This window comes from Eublepharis macularius, chromosome 4 (assembly GCF_028583425.1).
Source record: "Eublepharis macularius isolate TG4126 chromosome 4, MPM_Emac_v1.0, whole genome shotgun sequence".
Lineage (NCBI taxonomy): Eukaryota > Metazoa > Chordata > Lepidosauria > Squamata > Eublepharidae > Eublepharis > Eublepharis macularius.
In genome coordinates this window covers 70,769,633-70,791,384 of record NC_072793.1, presented here as the reverse complement: position 1 = coordinate 70,791,384, position 21,752 = coordinate 70,769,633, and the positions used below count along the sequence as shown (strand labels likewise).

The 21,752-nt window shown below is 38.8% G+C and overlaps 1 protein-coding gene and 1 pseudogene across 1 annotated transcript in view; both read right to left on the bottom strand.

Moving 5' to 3' along the window:
- RAPGEF6 (Rap guanine nucleotide exchange factor 6) overlaps window positions 1-21,752 on the bottom strand; it is a 235,473-nt gene that overhangs the window by 121,510 nt on the left and 92,211 nt on the right. The gene's annotated exons all lie outside the window — the stretch shown is intronic.
- On the bottom strand, window positions 1,428-1,499 carry LOC129329459 (U4 spliceosomal RNA; annotated as a pseudogene).

The following is a 21,752-nucleotide window of genomic DNA, read 5'->3' as shown; positions in this document are numbered from 1 at the left end:
TGAAAAATATGTTGTGTGTAGGACTGCTAGTCAAGTTGACAACTGCTGGGAGACTGATCTGTGATGAGGGCCTAGCCATCACTGACACTGTAATAATCGCACTTCTGCCACGACCAGAAGTGATGTCAATGTACTGCTGGCAATGCTCTAACATTTGGCCAAAACTCTATGGTTTAACCATAGAGTTTTGACTTAATACTACAATGTCATTAATGACACAAACATGGTACTTCCTGTCACGGTGGAAGTGATGTCATTGCATCAGGATGCTGGCACTCGCCCTTTCCATTTCCCCCTCATTTTTCTCCCACTGTCCAATGAGCAGCAACGTAAATGCACCACCAAAGTGGGAACCTGGCAACCCTATGTGCATGTCTATAGAACAAGCATAGGAATTATCACTATTTACTTATTTTATGTAAAAGCGTTCATGCTACACACTGATGAAAAATGCAATCCAAAGCAAAATTACACTCTTCTAAATCCACTGAATGGGCAGTTTTCTCAAATTTTTCCCAGCTTTCATTTATTTACTGTTACATACATCAAAACACCCTATTTATACTCAATCTTAGAAAATGACCCCTCAGCAATCATTCAATTCCTCCAGAGTAACTGATGGCTGTTCAATTCCATATCCAATTAAACGCTTCTCAGTATTACTAACTTTTAATTTTCAGTGATTTCAATTTTATAAATGCAATTGAATAGGCTCAATTTTTAGAAAACAAAAGATAGATATTAGAATTAAAACAGCAGAAAACTAATAGCTAACAAAATAAAGCAAAATCATGGTCCTTAAAATGCATCCATATGTGGTCATATGTATAAGCAACATATTTCTGTATGATACAACATGGCTGCTTAGTGATCATGAGGAAAAGAGAGGACAAAATTCTAAACTAGATTCTGATATTTGTTAACAACAGACAGGTCATGTGATTTTAACTTTGATAGATGATAATACAACTATGTATTTATAAAATTCTTGAAAGCATCCAAACAAATGTGCCAACACAGAAGCCCTGTTCACAAATTACAGAGAATGCACGTACAACCTGTGTACAATGTACATTTGATTTTTCTTTATGTGTGCACTGAGTAATTCTCAAGATATGATCAACACATCCACAGCTGAACATGAGATTTAAATCCCACAATAATCTATGTACTTGTCCTTGGTTTCATGCAATTTTGTAAATTAGCCAAAAGAAGAAAACATTTCCAGAAATGCACTGAGCATGCTCCATGAAAAACGGAATGCTGAGATCAACTGAGACAGTAAGTGGGAAGCAAAAGCAAATGTAGATGAGAAACTGGCTTGCACAAATACCTGACTGCAGAGAAAGATTTTGGTGGGTGGATATTTGTGAGAGAAAGTCTCGTATGTTTATTCTCCTCTTCCTCCAAGATTCTTGGTAAGATTCAAGGGTTTCAATTAGCAATAATCGTGCCTCGGATTAACCTAATTGGCTACGATACTGCCACTGCGCAGATTCAAGGGCTGTTTTTTTCTAACAGCCACAAAGATCTAACTTCTCAAAAAAGTTTTCTAATACTTTTCATTGACATTCTAAAACACAGTAAATGCAACATTATAGTAACAATTTATTCCCACATATAAAAGCCATTATTAGAAGCTGTTGCCAACAGACAAGTGAATTTATATGTATCTAGCCATATTTGAGCAAATAAACAGTCACAGTCCAAACCAAAAGACAAAAAATCCTTCAGATGAGTGTTTTTCAGTGTCTACTTGCACAACAAAGCATTTAAAGATTAACTTTATACAGAACGTTCTCTATGCAAGCCCCATAAATCCTTCTGTTTGATAGCATTTGTACATTCGTATAAGAACAATATAGGAGTTAAAAGCTATATATAAGAACTGAGCTAACAATTTTCCTAAACCTATAGAATGATGAAATAAACAAGCCAATGAGGTTAGAGATATTCCTATTATCAAACCATTAGGGTTAAAAATGTACCATTAAAGATATAAGAGGAGTAAAATATCCAAGAATATAAAAGCATCTATGCTGCATAATTTTCCATGGGTTTTATATCTGTCTCTGATTGCCACTATATTTTAATTAAAGAGCAGTAAAAATTTGTTCCAGTAAGTAGACAAACTTTTTAAACTCTCATAAACCACTTAAAATAATGCATAGAAAAACAAAATAAAAACAGACTAATTTTGTTATTAAGCACTTCTTTAAACAAAGTAATCAACTAAACTTGACAATCTCAATTTATGGTCTGTGGACACCAATTCCTCTTTTATTCCACACACACACAGACACTGACTGCACATTTGCAGGAAAATATTGATTTTTTAAAAACACTTCTGAAACAGCACCAACATCTGTAGATGTACAGACACACAATCACTCCACCAGGCAGCATACTGGATTGCTACCAAGAGAATACCAAGAGAAAACATGGTGGTGAATAGGGGTGTGCACAAAAAAAAAAAAAAAGTAAATCTGAATTGTTTTTACCAAATCTGAGAAAAAAAATCAGAATTCCCCAATTTCAAATTGATTCTCTAATTCAGTTCAGGTATTTCTGAAATATTCAGTAATTGTTTTCTACGGGAAAATATCTGGGAGCTATCCTAGAGGCTGGGGGTGGCATTTTCATGAGAATGCCAACAACTTTTCAGGGGACCTACTCATGACTGTCCTCTAATAATCCACACCCCAAGTTTCAGGAATATTGGACCCCAGGGAAATTCTAAGAGCCCCTTGTCTGGGGTCTGAGTCCCAGCCCCCAGACTTGCCAGGAGGGAGCAGTGGGAGGCAACCGGGAGGCAGTGGCCCTACCACCCCAGTCAGCAACCAGGTCCAGAACCTGCCCACTCCAGGGGGAAGGGGTGAAAGGCCAAAGCCTCAGAGGGCTGGAGGGAGCAGGGAGAGACCAGCCAGTCCCACCCTCCAGGGGGAAGAGAGGGGGCTAAGAAGGACAGAGGAAAAGGCCCAAGGCAGGGGGAATAGGGACCCAGCAGCAGCCCAAACAGAGCCCTTACCAGCCAAGGAGGAGAAGCAGCCACTATAGCCCAGAGCCACACCCCGGCTAGAGGACAGCAGCCTTGCTCAGGAGTTGCTAGGAGCCAAGCCCCTCCAGGTGGAGCTGCCACAGGCATTCTGGGGGAGGAGATGGGTAGCCCTGCCCAGCATCAATGAGCAGGCAGCCCAGAAGCTGGCCAGGGCAATTCCTCGCAAGCAAGGCCAGGCAAGCTCAGCAGTGCAGAAGCTGGCTGGGGCAGCTCCTCGCGAGCAAGGCCAGGCATGCTCAGCAGCACAGAAGCCGGCTGGGGCAGCTCCTCATAACCAAAGCCAAGGATGGCTGGGGATGGCTCGCATTCAATCCCACCCTGCCAGCAAGTCAAGGAAGCCAAGAAGGGATTAGTGGTAGGAGGGAAACACCTGAGGGAAGGCACAGCTGGGCCAAGTCAGGAGAGGGAACAAGCCTAGAAGGAGGGCGGGGAAAGGAAACCCTATATAAGGTGGCTAGGAAGAGCTCTCAGGTGGTGGGTGTGAGTAAGGAGTGATGGCGTGGAGTGAGAGCAGACTAGTGCAAGAATCGAGGCTTGGAGGAAAGTTATGGAAGATGCAGGTTGTAAGCAGGCCAGGTTGAGCAGGCCAGCGAGTGGATTGAGAGGGAGTCAGGGAGATGTATACCGCCCCTCCTTCCACAGAGCAGGGTCCTGCAGCATCCCTGGTGCCCCTCTGATGTCAGGGCCAGCCCAGCCGGTGCCCTGCCCAGCGGTGGCAGCGACAAGCCCTGACACCCCTGAACAAGGTGCCCCCAACGACAGTTAATTTGAAACAAGCTGTGGTTCCCTGACATGTGCAGATGGAGGAGCCAACGTGAATTGGAATATGTTAAGTCTCACAAACTGAGATTCTAAACCTGAAAAACCTATAGTTTAAAAACACAGCTTGTGACATGTAAACAAACTCTGACTCACCTGTGGGCCTGAATCTATACATCACAGCAAACCTATACATCACAGCAAATCAAAAGTGCAAAAACATGCAGTGTTCGTGCACAAATCTCAGCTTAATTAGAGTTTGTTGTGACATCCTGAGCACAACTTAAGTTCTCTCCTTCTATTAAGTTCAGTGCTCAATAGAAAAATATTTAAATATCAAGTCTTCTGGTGAGCAGGAGAGGAGGGAAGAGTACAACTAGCCCCCTAACTTCTGTTGTAGTTGCTGCAGCTTTTCAAGTACCACCAAAAACAGGTATGCTGCTTAATATCATAAGTTAAAATATTCCCCTACTATGGAACCCAATGGAATACAACTGTAATTATTTTTCATTTTAAGTATCATTGTCAAATCTATATGAAGGCCATGAAAACAACTAGTTACTCTCCTTTTTATAAATTCAACTTTCAGCAAACTCTTATTTTCAATAAGCAATGTCTTCCCCATTATGCAGTGTCTCAAGTCTGCAAGATTTTAAAAAGGCTGGATAAAGTTAATATGTATTAAATTCTACTTCTGAGTTCTGACTTTAATATTTATATATTTTTCTACTACAATTCTACTTCATCTTTCTTCTGATGGAGACCAGACAGCTTATATTTAGTTGGTATATTAATATATTAAAATATTATAAAGTAATACTTTAATGTGGTAATAATATAACAAAATACTTCAAACTCTATTAAATTACTCATCATTCACTAGGCAATTTAATTACACTGGCTAAGGATTCTTCATTACCTGATGTATATTATTAATATATTCAATTCATAAGCCTTAAAAATTTTATATAAAACTCAGAAGTATTAAAACAAGAGTTTAAATTCAAAAACACTCTGTTAAAATTCTTTTTAAAAATATTTCTCTGTGTTCTTGCAACAGTAGATTGATAAAAAGACAGTTGCTAACTTTCTGTAAAGTTTCAAATATCCCATTGTTAGTTTATATTTTCCAATTAAGTAACTTTCCATCCTGTACTTGCAATAAATTTTATATAAAAACTGTAACGCACTCATTGAAAGAATCTTAATAACAATTAATGAGTATTAAATAACTTCACAAACATATGCACTAGCAAAAATTTAGCATTCCCAAAAGAACTATTTTTAGTAAAAACAAACAAGATACTAAAAAGTCCAGTACAGATTACTGAATTATCTTAGATAACTGACTACTTTTGAAGTATTCAGTGAACTACCTGACCTTCACAATAGCCAGTGTGGGGCATTGGTTAGAGTATCGGACTACGATCTGGGAAAACCAAGTTCAAATCTCCACTGTGCCTTGGAAGCTTGCTGGGTGACTTTGGGACAGTTGTACAATCTCTGCCTAACCTACCTCACAGGGTAGTTGTGGGGATAAAATCGAGGACAGAAGAATTATGTAAGTCACCCTGGACCCCTATTGGGGAAAGTAAGTCTCCAACATCAATATTCTACTTCATCTTTGACTGCTTCCTTGTTAGCTAAGCTGGTATCAAGTCTCAGTTATCAAGACCTTCTCCAAAATGCCCTATTATTTCTAAGGTTAGGCAAAGGTCATCCAAAAGTTTTCATCATGTTCTCTTCACCAAGAATTACAAAAGTTTTATCTAAAGAAAATCATTCCAGATCAGGCTTCCAATCCCATGGTAAATTCTATGGGTTAGTCATGGCTATACCACCTTGATACTATTAATACTAGACATTCTATCTAAAATCATATATACTTCATGAATAGAAAACAAAACAGTATTAAAAGAAATATTTCTGATACTGAAAGTAATATTGTTTCCTAGTGGTGGAGAGTGCCCTCAAGTCATAGCTGACTTGTGGCAATCCCTGGTGGAGTTTACATGGCAAGAGACCAACAGAGGTGGTTTTCCACTGCCTGCCTCTGCAAGCCTGGTCTTCGTTGGAGGTGCCTTAGTAGCATGTAGGCCATAGAACTGCAGATAATCTTGTAAGCAGCCATCACTGTTTCTATTCAGTTCATGCAACCAGGTCTCAATAGTTCCCTAATCTAATGGACCTTCTAACTTTTTTTATGTACCATAGGATACCAGATACCAGATAAAAACTGAAATGACATATGGGACAGAATATATGTTATAGCAACCTTGGTGAAGCTAAGAGGTTCTGTTCAGCACCTACATGCATATCACTTGGGAACGTTGTGTAGACCACCTTGTGTTCCATCTTGATCATGCTTTGCAAATTGGGCTTGAAGGGAACTGCAAAGTAGTTTGGTGGTTTGTACAAAATGACAAAATACGGTTTACTGACAACTAGGAAGTATGGGCAGGTGTAAGTGTACGAAGGAGGAGGGAGTACATGATCTGACATTACATGTGAACCATCACTCATTTTAAAAAATTATAAACGTAAACTTCATTATGTTTGCATTAAATTTAATTTCCTTTTAAAACCAGAGCTTTTTAAAACAAAAGGATCTATCTTATAATCAACCTCTTTAATCAACCTCTGTAAAACCTCTTTAAAATCAACCTCTTTAAAACAAAACACTATATTCTGAAAGTTTTTTAATTAATTTATTAATTCCTGTAGATATTCTAATATAGGAACAAATCACTCCATCATAGGGCTGAAAAATCAGCTATTGCAATGAAAAGTTTATAACTTAAAATTTTATCTTGTATTATTTAAATATGTTCCTTTAGGTCTTTATAATACACTGCTGCCACAATAATGGGTAGACTGATGTTAAATAAAATTTCCTTTGGAATAGATTAAAACATAAAACAAGCAACACTATCCTTATGCTATTAAAAGACTCGTGTTCAGAATACCATTATTCTTGTCAATGTTTCTAAACATCCAATATCCTTGTCAGCATATTAACATTAATATTCTCTCTCTTAGACCTATATCTTTCAAAAAGATTAACCTTCCAACTAAAGAAAATTCTTAAGCAATTGAATTTTATATATGATGCTCAGTTTAATCCATACTCGGTAGGTGAAACTCTGATGGTAACATAGATTTAGCCATCCTGGGAGAACCACCCCTTAATTCACAATTCAATCTCTAATTTGTTTAAATGTTCAAGAGATAAAACAGAGGCCAGAGCAAGTTAAAAGAGTAGGCAAGGTCCACTGGGTTCTTTTCTTCTATCCAAGGATAAAGTGATTATATGAAGGGTTCTTAACCTTGACATACAGAGTTGGATGACATGCAGTATTCCCTGACAATAAAACCAAACCACAGAATTACCAGAAAATATTACACAGAAAGGTTGTGTTAGAATAACTTGAACAGAAGTAGCCACAAGCCTACATTTTGTAATGTGGGGACTTATATCTACTTGTGGCCCCCTTTCTTAGGACTGACCATCTAGTAACACTCAAGATTGCAAACTGCAATGGTTTACCAGAATCAATGTGAAGAACACCTTCACATTCTGAAATAACCCCCCCCCCCCCTGAATACAGAGGCTAGTTGATGGAGACTAAATGGTTTTGGCAGATCTGGCTGGGCTTTTATCTTGTGTGTTTTTATCTTACTGATGGACTGTTATATTGGTTTTGTGTGTTCACGACTTACTAATTTGTTAGCCATCTTGAATCTAAGGAAATAAGGTGGAATACATGTATTTTAAATATATAAATACATCACATGTCCATTTATTTAAAAAATCCCCAAACTGTTCTTCTAGTGGCAAGGAGGACACAAGAGCTAAACAGAACCTTCCCCTGAAAATGTATTCTACCAGTTTCAGTAACTAAGAAAGGCCTGTATATATGGGACAAAAAAACATCAATTCAGTGTGAAGACACGATACATGGCCTTCAATTTTATTTGGCCTCACTATATCATCATGTACCCAAGGCAGAGTAGATATATATTGCTGTGACATCACCACCTACATGATCCATGAGTAGTTGGATCATACCACCATTTTTAAAATGACAACCAAACTCTGCTGAGGAAGACAGTGAACAGAGGTAAACTGGCGTGAAAAAGAAAAGGTTCTGAAGATCTTTAAGAACACATTTCAGGCCCATGAAAATCAAAGTGTTTTTGGCAAACAACAAAATTAAACACAGCTATCTTTGTAATAGCAAACTAATACACTATAGCTACAACCACCATAATGCTGCAGGGATACACATCATAGTGTCCTGGCAGCACACTTGGAACACACTACTAGTCTTAAAGAGACAGTACTCCTTACACAAAAAAGGTAGTAAATAATGTGGCTGGGAGGGGTGCATGCACACAAACATGCACAGCCCTAAAACAGCAGTTTCCCAAGCAGGAATATCAGAAAAGTTGTCATGGCATTACATCATTCCCCTGCCCAAGGAAATGCAGCAACACTATGCTGGCTGAATGCCTCCTCTCTTTCTTCCTGGCTTAATTCAGTGGGGGGGGGGGCACACACAAGCATGTAGGTTAATATTAACAGCTGGCAAAGCACAGATGTCTTTCCTATTTGAGTAAATGTTGAATTATGACAACTGGGGAGGGGGGCGCAGGGGAACAGAAGACAGGGAATGATGAGAATAGAGCATCTAGGTTAGCAAGGCATGTGGATGTACAAACCCACGAACAGCTTAATTGTAAGACTGGAAAAAAATAGTTTCAAACTTTTGGACTCGAGCATTCAAACTATCAATCAGGACAACAGAGGTACCTTCAATATAAAGATGTCGATCAACTGGAACAGTCAACAACTTTAAAAATACTTGCTGTCTCAAGTCTTTCAAAGAACAAGATTGAGGAGTGATGTCAGCTATCTTGTAGCAAACAGAACATTTCAATACAAGGAAAGATGTATACAAATATAAATTACACTTTCTCTATAGTATATTTCTGGTTTTTCATGGGCAAGCATCCATACATTTTATGTGACACACACACAAGTCTGATTAAATTATCACCCTAATATCTACAAAGAGGAAAAATGTTGGATATGCTTTCTATGTCAATCTCTGCTGAACTGTCACAACAACACAATGGTTCCATTTAAAGATTAACCATTTTAAAAGTTCAGGAACACCAGTAATTAGCAATGGTGAAGCAGCAACATAATTAAATTTCCATGAATGCATGGAAAATTTCAAAATAATGAAGAAAATGAATCAAAACTATGTTTTTTAGGGATAATTTATCATGTACTATAACCTCTGCTAGAAGAAAAAGTCATCAACTGTTATTCTTGCTTTTAAATAATGTCAAAAGGTTGTTATTACTTTGAAGACATGACCAATTCTTAGTTATATGCAAAATGATTGATGTAACCACAATGGCTTCAAATGACATTTCCAGTAGGCCAAAATTCTCAGAACATATCAGATTTAAGGATTTCTTTTGCACCATACTGAAACATACCAATAAAGTATTAAAGAGGTTCAGCACTAAAAATACTGATAGAGAAGAAACAGTGAGGAAGTTTTTAAAAGTTCTTAAGAAAGAAAAGCTGGGGGGGGGGGAGAGATAGTTGAAGCAAAACCTACAATTTTTTATACTTACTTTAGAGGCCCATGGCTGCAGACAGTTGGCGTAACAACGAACAAGAAAAGCCATTTCCTGGGTTGAAGGGGAAAGTTTCCACTCACGCAAAAATACCACAGAAAAGAAATTAAGATTCCCAGAAGATTCTCTTTATAAACCATAAACCAAATGCAATGGATCTCGAGGCACAAGATTATGCAGACTTTGTTTCACAGTGATAGATTAAATTATAACTCCTACTGTATTTCAGTGGCTTTTGGTGTTGCTATGATTACTTCAAAAATACTCTAGTTTTAAGAAACACATAACAGCACAGTAAAAAAATTCAGTGTTGTTTCTTATTCAAATATAAATGTTAGTAGGCTTCCCCAGGCAAAACTTGTGCCTGAAACAGCAAAACTATAATAAATTCTAGAAAGGATTATAAATCAAACACAACAGTCTATGAAAAGAAGAATCCTGAAGCCCTGTAAATATTCTCCCATTTCAAGGCACAGTCATAGCTGGTTGGTCTTCCAATGCCCTTTTCCACATCTCTACATTTTAAAATGCAGGTATAGTTTCACAAAGATTCTTCTTAAGTAGATCTTGTGCAACTGAAGAATCCTTCATATCAAAGTTTCTTCCTTATACTCTTGTTCACCACGACTGCCAGACAGTATCCATGCACAGTTGGTATCTTCAGGCTATAGATCTATATTCTAACAGGTCTGCACTACAGAATTGTTCAAAGCCTCTGCAATCAAAACCATTTTCCTCCCCCACCTTCCAATGCAGAATTTAAAATGCTGCAGTATAGCTTAGAATTCTAAAGCATCAGCCAGATTCAAGGTTAATCCAAAACCAGCTTTACCAATTAAAACAAGTCTAATGCATTGCAAAAGGCAACATCCACAGCAAGACTGAATGCTCGAGTCCTAATTCCTACTATCTTTGCTCGTTTCTCAGCAGCTCCCTCAGGAGAAGCTCTCATCGATTGGATGCTCCGCAGCAAGATGAAATATCTAATAAGAAGGAGAGAGAGTGGGAGGGGAACGGAGCTAAAAGGATGACATCACCTGTATAGAAAGCCTTTAGAAACTGCATTAGATCAATTGGCTACTGTATCTGCAGATGCAGCCAGTGCATCTTTATTGACCTAGTATAAACACACCTCTGTACAACAACAATTCAGCAAAACATAGTCTGCTACATTTCATATCACTCTGATGATCTGACAGCACACACAATTCCTTTAAGCAGTTTTTTTAACCACTTAATCTTGAAATGTGTACATCTGTTCACTTTCCTTCAAGCAGTATCAAGGACAAAGCATATTTCTTATCACTTTGTTTAAATTTAACACAAGCTCATTGTTCACTATCTCCTGTTCAGTTTTAAGAGATTTTGCAAAACCACAAGCTTTTATAACAATGTCAATGAAGAGACTAACTCTGCCCTCCCACCTCAATATGTGTTGAAGGAGCACAGAAACATAATTTTACTCTCAAGTCAGGGAAAAACATATTATACTTTTCAGTGGTGTTGGTACAAAGTAAATACATTTTGGAGAAAGTTATTAAATCTTTGATGCTCCCTGTTCTTACAAGCAATCTGTTACTATGGCCAAGGTCTAGAGGGGTGCCCCTTAAAACAGAGAATCCAGTGATCACAGATGTACTGTGGTCACAAAATTGTTATGAACCCACGTAACTTTAATTGCTTCCATCCACAATAAATTTCCCCATTTTACTCATAGGTAAAGTTACTCTCCTTCAAAACCACTAATATTGGTTGCAAAATATGTCATGTTTATCACCTACCCAAACACTAAGATTATCTTTGGAGGCCCTCCACCATCTGAGATTAGTCAGGTGGCAACCTGAGAACGCACCTTCTCAGAAACTATGGAATCTATCTGTCCCCTCCACCAGTGGATGAAGACTTTTCTGTTTTGTTGGTGTTCCCTCGGTGACCCTCACTGACCATCCTTCCTGTTAATGTGCATATGACTGTGTCTGTGTTTTGCTGAGCTGTTTTTATTGTTTCCTACAGATGCATTTTAAGATTTGCTTTAATGTTCTGATTGTTCACCATCTTTGGGACCCTGAACTACATGGAAAGATGGCATAAAAATGCTTTTAAATAAATAAATAAATAAAATCCATACCCACCTTATTAGACTCCAAATTGAATTTGAATTCCTACATACTTCATTCTCAAAGCAAAGTGCCATAACTGGTCCTATTGCAAAGCATTTTGTCTTCACATCAACTATTATGCCACAATCAAGCATGTTTCAAAAATAATCCTAACTAAATAAATAAGGTAAAATGATGAAACAAGGTCACCCTTTTAATTATGCTCTGTGAATATTAGACCAACATTGCTATTGTGGGCAAAGCAGAGCACTTCATGATTGATCCACAGATTCATTTCCATTATTAGGTGGAACGTGTCTTCTTAAAACAAATTATTCCAAAGGAGTAGCACTGTTGCAGTAGAATAAGAGAGAAGTTTAATGTCACCAATAAAGCATTCCGGAATAAATTTAGTTAGTCTTTAAGGTAAGAACGAAAAGAAGCCAGTGGCCAATTAGGTAAAAGAAGCAATACAGCTGCGCTTTTGCATGTGACAATAAACACCTATCAATACTTTATTCAAGAGTGACGGGCCAGCATCAAAAAGGAAACAACTTTCAACACACTGGCATTAGAGAGAGATTGCTGTTTATATATAAACAGCAATTGTTATTCACAGTATTTCCATTATTATGAGATAAATTTTAAGGCATACTTATCCCTGCTTGAGAACACAAGAGAAACTAATCAGCATTTAAACTAATCTCATATTTTTTGTTCCAACAAAGGCAGCAGATGAGCAGCCCAACTATGCAGCTGTGCTCCACCTTTTCACATGATTCATGTGACGCTGCTCCAAAGCATGCAAATATAATCCCCAAGCAGGGGACTACATTTCTAAAGGCCTTCTCTTACATAAAAATTGGATTACGTGTAACTCTTTACATGTGTTACATGTGTTAATATGACATTTTTAAAAAATCAGCCAACACAGACTGTTGGTCTCCTCAACTAGAGAGCTATACATCTTACAGCTGCCTTTTAAAATCGCTGCATTGTGCATGACATTTAATATACTCTACACATTTTAGCACATTTACCATATTTTACAACTACTCTAAACACAAGCTCAATAATGGTGTGTGTGTGTGTGTGTGTGTGTGTGTGTGTGTGTGTGTGCAGCTTTGCCTTTAAGTGAAGATGACATCATTCTTTTCTTTCCCCACAAATCAGACTGCAGCTTCTGCAGCACCCTAGGGAATATATCCAAGATCTTCTGTGCAAACTTGCCAGCCTAACAGCTAGATGCTGGTGAAAAGACTGACCTGATTCCAAGCTGGCGTCCATTCACAAACCAGGTTTCTTTTTGCTTCTGTTACGCAAGCTCCTTAATAAATTATCTGCTAAAGCAAAACCTAAAAACACTGCTACAACAGAGGGAAAGATATCTGACAGTTATCACAATCAAAGTATGATTGTAAGGCTAACGTAATCAAGGCTATTCAAAAATATACTTCATTTCCAAAGGACAGAAAGTGTTTTGTTTTCATTAAATATCTCATCCAATAACCCAAGGAGGAGAAGTGGAGGGCGAGAGAAGGGTGTGGTGGATTTGATGGGAAGAAGCACATTTTGTTCTTCTGATCTGATTTTTAAAAAAAATTACACAGTTTCAACTGGACTAAAGCTGATATACATCTTTAAAATGAAAATGCATGCTATTTGTCAAAAGTGTTATTTTATATTAATAATTCTATCAGAATATGTGGAAGTTGCTATCATGAGACTCCTAAATCAACAGTTCATTCCTGGTGAAGCCCAAGAAATGCCAGCTGCCCCAATTCTTCAATAATGCGCTGAATAGGACCATTTGAGCTCTACACGGAAAAAGAAGGAAGTGAGAAGAAACATGCCAGTATAACAACTAGCAAGTTAACTGTGCTTCTGTATATTTGGTGTTTCTATAAAGTTTTACACTCAGGAAAGAGTTCAAGAAATTTAAAATACTTGGTGACTGGAAAGCAAAATGCCATTCACAAATGTGGTGTAAAATTGTTTATTATAACAACAACAACAACATTTGGTTGTTGTGGATTTTCCGGGCTGTATAGCGGTGGTCTTGGCATTGTAGTTCCTGACATTTCGCCAGTAGCTGTGGCTGGCATCTTCAGAGGTGTAGCACCAAAAGACAGAGATCTCTCAGTGTCACAGTGTGGAAAAGATGTTGGCAGGTCATTTATATCTACTAGCCAATCACCACCCTCCAATCACCACCCTCGACAGAAAAGAGGCATAATAAAAACATTAGTAGACCGTGCAAGACGGATATGTGAACCGCACTTTCTCAACGAGGAAATTAATCAACTAAACCATGCACTTCAAGCAAATGGCTACTCCAGAAATGAAATCAGAAGAGCGAGTAAACCAAGGATAAATCAAACAACTAAGGAAAAACAGTCTCCCCCAGGAAAAGTGTTTTTGCCATATATCAAAGGAATCACTGATGGGAAAGCTTATGAAAAAGCATAGCTTACAAACAGTATTCAGACCCACCAGAAAAATACAACAGATGCTACGTGCAGCAAAAGACAGTGGAGACCCCCTCACCTCTGCAGGAGTATACCGTATACAAGTTTACATCGGGACCACAAAGCATAGCATCCAGACAAGAATAAAAGAACATGAAAGACATTGCAGACTTGGCCATCCTGAAAAATCAGCAGTGGCTGAACATAGCCTAACTCAAACAGGACACAGTATCCTATTCCAGGACACTAATACACTTGACAACACTTCCAACTACTTTGTCAGACTGCACAGGGAAGCCATTGAGATTCATAAGCATAAGCACAATTTCAACAGGAAAGAAGAGACTTTAAGAATGAATAGAGCATGGGTTCCAGTCCTGTAAAACACCAGGCTAACAAAACACTCTATACCCGACAATAGCCCTGCAGAGAAGATTAGCACATCAAGCACCAATCCATATGCAAAAGAACCTCCTCAGAATACAGTGAAGCCTCCCTCCATTAGCATTCCACACCCTGGGAAACTCTTACAGGATGACTCAGCTCAACCCCACCCCTCCTGAGTAGATATAAATGACCTGCCAACATCTTTTCCACACTGTGACACTGAGAGATCTCTGTCTTTTGGTGCTACACCTCTGAAGATGCCAGCCACAGCTGCTGGCGAAACGTCAGGAACTACAATGCCAAGACCACGGCTATACAGCCCGGAAAATCCACAACAACCATCGTTCTCCAGCTGTGAAATCCTTCGACAATAACATTTGGTTTATATACTGCCCTTCAGGATGACTTAACACCTACTCAGAGCGGTTTACAAAGTATGTTATCATTATCCCCACAACAAAACATCCTGTGAGGTGAGTGGGGCTGAGAGAGCTCCTAGTAGCTGTGACTGACCCAAGGTTACCCAGCTGGCTACAATTGGAGGAGTGGGGAATCAAACTCAGTTCTCCAGACTGGAGACCCGCGTTCATAACCACTACAACAATAGTCTACTGCCATTACAGTGGGAAAGGGCACAATACCAAGAGGTTAATGCAACATTCACAAGTGCCTGAAGTGTATTCCTAAAACAGAAAGGACTAATGATAGAAATTACTGGCAGGTGTAACAAAACCTGACAGTATCTCCATGCTACACTAGCAAGCCTAATATGACTTAGTGTACACATACACCCCTTATTAAAATAAAATACAGTCTATGAATTATGGTATTTTCAATTTCTTTCCTCAAACTTGGGATTCTAAATTTCTGTTTCTGAGTCTTTTCACCATTGCACAGACAAGGGTACTGAAAAAAAATCCCTATTAACTGCTTTAATTTCTTCCTTCATAGTGACATTATGTTCTGACACAGGCAGTTTCATGTACACTAGTTCTCACTGCATCTAAAAGCTTGCTGCTAAGCTGTAGAAAAATTCTAGGAAAAAGGACACAAAGATTCTACAGCAATATGAAAATGTAAGCCATCCTAAGGGAAAAAGGAGGGGGGGAGAGAGGGGGAAGTAAAGGAGGAGAGGCAGGAGGGGGAGTCTAAGAGAGGCTGTCACCAGAACTAAAATGATGTAAGCTTCTAAAATTAGAATCAGCTATACAAAGGGAACAATAAAAAGTCACCGCAGATTCAATTTTCTTTATAGCTGTTGTAGCTACTTTTTTCTCAGATAATGTGCTATATGAAAGGTCATATGCCATTTAAAACATTTGACATTTATATTTTTATAAAACTAATTTGATATGTATATAAATTGCTTTATTCACTGTAGATTTATGGCTCTTTCATATGTTAACTGGAGCCATGCAGAGTAAGATCAGAGCAAAAGCCAATGTTCTCTAACACTGCAAAAACAAAACACGTATTTGTATTTTGGCTTTAAATGAAAACCACACTTAGTTTAATTCATGACAAAATTTAAATATGCAGGCCTAATTTGGTTGGTGTCTATCAACAGAAAGAGAAATGTTATATATGGCAGTGATACATTCACTAAAAGGTATGTATTTAGGAGGGGTAGAGGAGGAGTTTCTACATGCACCTAAAATCACATTTCATAATCCAATTGGTTTGCATACAAATCTACACAGGTATAGAACATTCACAAATTCAGTGTCAACATTCCAAACTATTTTGCCTATGCTTAGACACTGGAACTCAAGTGAATCTAAGGATTAACATATACATTACTTTTTTCATGCATGAGCACCCATTTCAAACTGAGTCCAAAGTATCTGCAATAATGTATGACATAGCATATACCATGGCACTCCACGTGCTTGATAGGGAAAGTTTCCATGCTACCACTCCATTTCTAGAGGTGGCTCCAACTGATATTGCAACTAATGGAAGAAAGACACGTGATGCATGCTACTGTAGTAGCAGGGAGAAGATATTATGCTTTTAGAGAACGTTGGAGTTTCTGCAGGCACATCAGAGCAGCTAAACTGGGGTCACTGAGCGTCATCAAAAAAGTATCCAGTCATACTTCTTGTTTTTCAGGAATGAATACAAGAATTCCAACATAATTAGAGTTCTGTGACAGCAAATACTTTCATTCATAGATATGTAATGACTTTTTAAAATAATGCAATGGATGTTAAAGGTCCTTGAGACCCCTTACACACTGCAACCTACCATAAACCTTCTTATACAGGTTTGGGGCTTCATAGGCGGTTAAGAGCAGTCACAACAACCTGTCTCCTGTCTAACCACTATTTATCAGACAGAGTCCTGACCTAAATTCACACTGAGTCCCCTCTCTCCTCTTCCCAGAGGCTCTACCAGACAAGAGAGCTCCCTATATTCACTACCCCTCACCCAGCTACTGCCCAAGACTATTGGGGAAAGAGAACTCAAGGTTTACTTTCCATATCTACGCTGTCAACCATTTATTAAATTTGGCCCGTTTCTTGACTAAAGTGTTTGAGTTTTATGTATATGGTGTTTTATTTCCCCTCAGCCAACAACTTCAAGCCAGCCACAGTTAAATCAGAATCGAGAATAATTTTTATTTACAAGAGAGAACACTGGAGGGAATGATTTTAAAATACATAGCTCTAGGATGATTAAAAACGGAATGGTTATAATATGTCAGAAAGGTGTTAAGAGCCATCAGTATCTCTGCTGCCTCTCCTCAGCGGCCTCAAAATCTTCCCCTCTCAGTAACTTCCTTAACTGATCTTCCAATGGACGTTCAACTATTACTAGCCAAGCATTTCACCAGTTCTCATTAGCTGTTTTCCCGGAGAGGTGGAGCTGGAATTCATCCTGTCCGTCACAGTACTTTTCATTCGGAGATCCATGTACCAACTGGAGTACTAGAGAAACATGAACTGGAGGACATGCCCACCAGATACAAGTTGCCATATAATACTGGAACACTATCAGTGTAACCCTACAGAGAGTTACACTACTTCATCCATTGAAGTAAATGGGCTTAGAAGGGTGTAACTCGACTTCGGGTTATACTGTGTGTGTACTGAGTTTTCATTCAAATTAAAAGTCAGTGTAAAAATCCTTTAAAAGTAAAAATATTTTAATCACGTGGAGCTGGATGCAAACTATCACCAGAGGAGTGACAGCAAGGCCGGACTTCCCCATCATCTTTCTCCTATTGCAGTTTATTAAGCCTTATCAGATTCTGTTCCTGAAGATCAAATAAACCTTCTGAAAGAGAAGTGGGGGGCAAAGTAGAGATTTACAGTGGGAGGAAGAAATCAACAGAAACTGCTCTTACCTCTTCTGCCAACAACAGTGCTATTTGCAATTATGGTGGCAGAACGGCATCTCTGGATTCAACCCCTGTCTGTAAGCATATAGTGGTTACCTGAAAAACTGAGTATCAATCTGGTTTGTTTTTTTCCTGATCCATCTAATTTTATCAAATTCATGAACTATTACCCTGAAAACAAGAAGAGGTTGTAAGGTGTTTTCCCCTCCTGCTCCCTTCTTAGTTCAACTTACAATGAAGTAAAGTTTTAGAACCGTCAGGAGGCTATAAGACTGGGGTATTTCTACTTTCTCCATTCTTATCTAGTTTGAGGATGGTTGGGGGCGGAAATAGTAATTGCAAAAAGAGATAAATGTAAAATCATGCTCCTAAATTCTGAGGACTTGGCAAAATCCCAATCGTAAACCAAATTCTCTTATATGCCTGAAGTGGGCCATATTATATTATCTAGTTTAAATTGTGATTTGTTTCATCTTCAGTTAAAATTATAATAGTTTTACAAACTATTTTACTATCTGACTAATCTCAATTAAAGCTTGTATTAAATTTTTATTTTTACAGGAAAAAAATCACGTTTTTAATTTTTAACATTGGAAGTCATTTAATAACTGTTTTAATAAATTTCCAAAAATAGGACAAACCAAATTAAACAGTAAAAGAAGATCAGCAATTAAATACTGAGAAAGTTCTCACATTAAATAGGTGTCAAAGCAGCATGTATGGAAGTAGTTATGGGCATGAGGGAAATTAACTCCCCCATTCAGAATGGAGCCATGAAATTTTGGAACATTTCAAAGGAAAGTTTCCAGGAATTTAGCATGAGGTGAAAAAAATCAATCAATGTTCTGAAACAGTTCAGACATCATCCACCTACATGCACAGTTTCAGTTTCATCAGTGAGAACACAGGAAAAACAACTGAGGAGGTAAGTTCATATTCCCAAATACGAACATCTCAATATTTCATTCCAGTGTAATAAATGAGGGAAACAGGGAGCACATCCATGTTACTGAGTAACTACCAGCTACCATAACATTGCTACTCCTTGCCAAACACTCATGACTTTCATGTAGCAGGATCAAAGCCCCATGGAGTAGACCCAACAGAAACCGCAAACAATGTTCCAACATGAAATTCCCCATAAGGGATGGTTAAGTATCGGCTCAGTGGCTACATTATGACAGTGGGGAGTCAAGGTTGCAGCAGGAAAAAACAACGATGACAATAATGTTATATTCTAAAAGTAGTGGAGGAATAGCTGCATGGGAAGATGGTAAGAAAAACAGCTGGTATGTGGAGCAGCCATTCAGCATGAGCAGCCCATCCCTGACAGTGCTGTATCTCCTCTGAGCTGGGAGTCCTTTCACGACTGCCATGTTGATCTTGACCTGGAGACCTCATACATGCTAAGCCACATATGGTACACTGGGCTAGTTTCAACATTAAGATTCCAAATGCCTCATATGTCTTCTCCCAGAGGGGAGGCGTAAGACAAATGGTTTTTAGTATGAAATGTGCTTTCTTTTCTTCCTTCCATTTGCTCCTGATAGTCTATTGCTGTCCAAAACATGAATGTTGCCTTATTCCCATCTTCGCCAATGTCAGGCTATGGATGACAGGATATGGCAGACAGATCCCTGTACCATTGCAACAAGGCCAGGCTCTTGGTTAAATGGTTTTATTCATAAATCAAATCATTTCCATATATATGTCCATAGGATAACTCAGCAGTAGGAACAAAAAATTGACAGGAATGGGAACCTGTGGAAAAACCCTTCCTCTTAACACACACGTTTGCTCCTTCCCCCTCCCAACAATAAACATGATTTTGGCGGACACTTTGTGTGAGAACATCTCACATATTTGTACTATCAAGTTGAGTCACTGGAAAGCAAGATATAGCAATGAACATGAGTGAGTAGTATACAAGGTAATGAGGACTGAAAGTTTCTACATTTTGCTAGATAAACACCTGCAATCATTCTGGCACTGGTAACAGGATATCAAGGTACAGCATGAACCACTGGTAATAGGATATTATGGCACTGGTAATAGGATATCAGGGTACAGCATGAACCACTGCTTTAAACAGCATTAGCATTGGCATGGATGGGTCTCAGACATGACAGCCATGTCCAGATTTATCTTGGTGATTTTCCCCGCTAGGCTATTGGAAAAATGGAAGGACTGCCTTCTGAGAGCTTTGTAGTCTCTTCAGCTATCCTAATGTGTACACACAAACCTCTTGCCTTGCAAAAGGCAGTTCCTTGGGAATCAGTCATGGAAGAGTCTGTGACCTTTCCCTTATGTCAGGGTTCCCCAATGTGGCATCACGGCACCCTCCAGCACTTCCCTGGGCACCTGCTATGAGCTACAGGAAAATAGCTGGGACTATTGCAAAGGAAGAACCATTTGCTTTCAAACAAACAATAGGCTTTTTATTTGGATCTTTTCTACTGTCCTGGAGAAGGAGCCAGGACTCTTTAAACAGAATTCATAGATCAGCTGTAAGATGGTGGGGGCTATGGAGCACCAGAGCAGTGGAGAACCCTCTCCCACCGGTCTTCTTTCTTTGTGCGTTTTTATCCTCCCTTCCCTCTTTGGTCATCTTATTCTTTGTGCATGTTATCTGTCTTCAGGATCCTTCTGTGTGTTTATTTCCCATCCCCCTTCCTCTTACATGTGTATATGTTTGCCTGGCTCCACCTCCTGTACCAACCAATTTGTAATGGTGCCCACCACACTGCCTCAAAATTCTAAAGGTGTTGACAAGCTCAAAAAGAGGGAGACCCCTTGCCATAACTGAAAGAGACTGTGACATCCCTCCAGGGTTTCTCCTTCGTTTGCTGTACTCTGTGTGTGTGGCAGCAGGTGACAGTAAGGGTCAACTGCTTGCCTTTGTTACTTTCTTCCATATTTGGCTGACATGGGTGTGTTATCAACATACAGCTCTGTGATTAGTTGTGCCAGCTGAAGACACTGAAGGATGTAGAGCTATTCCTCACTTCCCTTCTTCCAGCAGTGTTTTCTGATCCCAATAAAGTTGATTCCCAGAGTTGTATGACCCATGTAGACTAATAGCCATGGGAACAACATACAAAAACATATGATGGTGCCTTATACTGAATCAGTCCATTAGTGACTTCACCAAGGACAATATTGCCCTTCACCAATTGCAATATTGTTTACTCTGACTGGCAGCATCTAGCAATGATCTCCAGCAAAAGTCACATAACTTACTTCCTTTAACAGGTGATGCCAAGGATTAAAACTGAGACCTTCTGCGTGTAAAGCAGAGGTTTTACCATTGTGCTACATCCCTCTCAAAGTAGCCATAGATCAAATGCTATGATGATTTTGCACTCTTCTTCCTCCTCAGTGCAGTCTTCCAACCAACAAGAACCAGTGTGTCAGAGTGGCTAGAGTGATTTACTAAGATCTGGGCAACCCAAGATCAATTCCCTACTCTGACATGAAAACTCACTGGGAGACATTGGGCCAAACACAAATTCTCATCCTAACTTACCTTACAGGGTTTGTTGTGAGGAAGAAAATGGAGGAGAGAATGGTGTAAGCTACTTTTGGGCTCCATGAAGTAAAATAAAGGGTCTCTCAACCTCAGGAATCAACTTTCCCAAAGACTTCTGGGGGGTGAGGGGAAGAAGGGAAAATTCCAAAAATGTTGCATCTTCGGATTGTTGGATCCAACCCAATGCCTTTGCTTGTAGCGTTTTTTCTTTTTTAAAAACTATAGATCCCCTTAAGATTGCAATCACACTACTTGGGCTTTTAGGAACCCTCTGCCATATCGTATGATGGTGAATGATAATACACTCCGCAAGTTAGGCAACTTTGGATTCTAGCTCATACAGACAAGAGTGTAGGAAGTAAATTAAAACATTTCTCAAATATTAAAGCTGAAAATACAGTTTATAATATTATATATGTATAATATAATATAAATAGATTTTAATACAGAATAA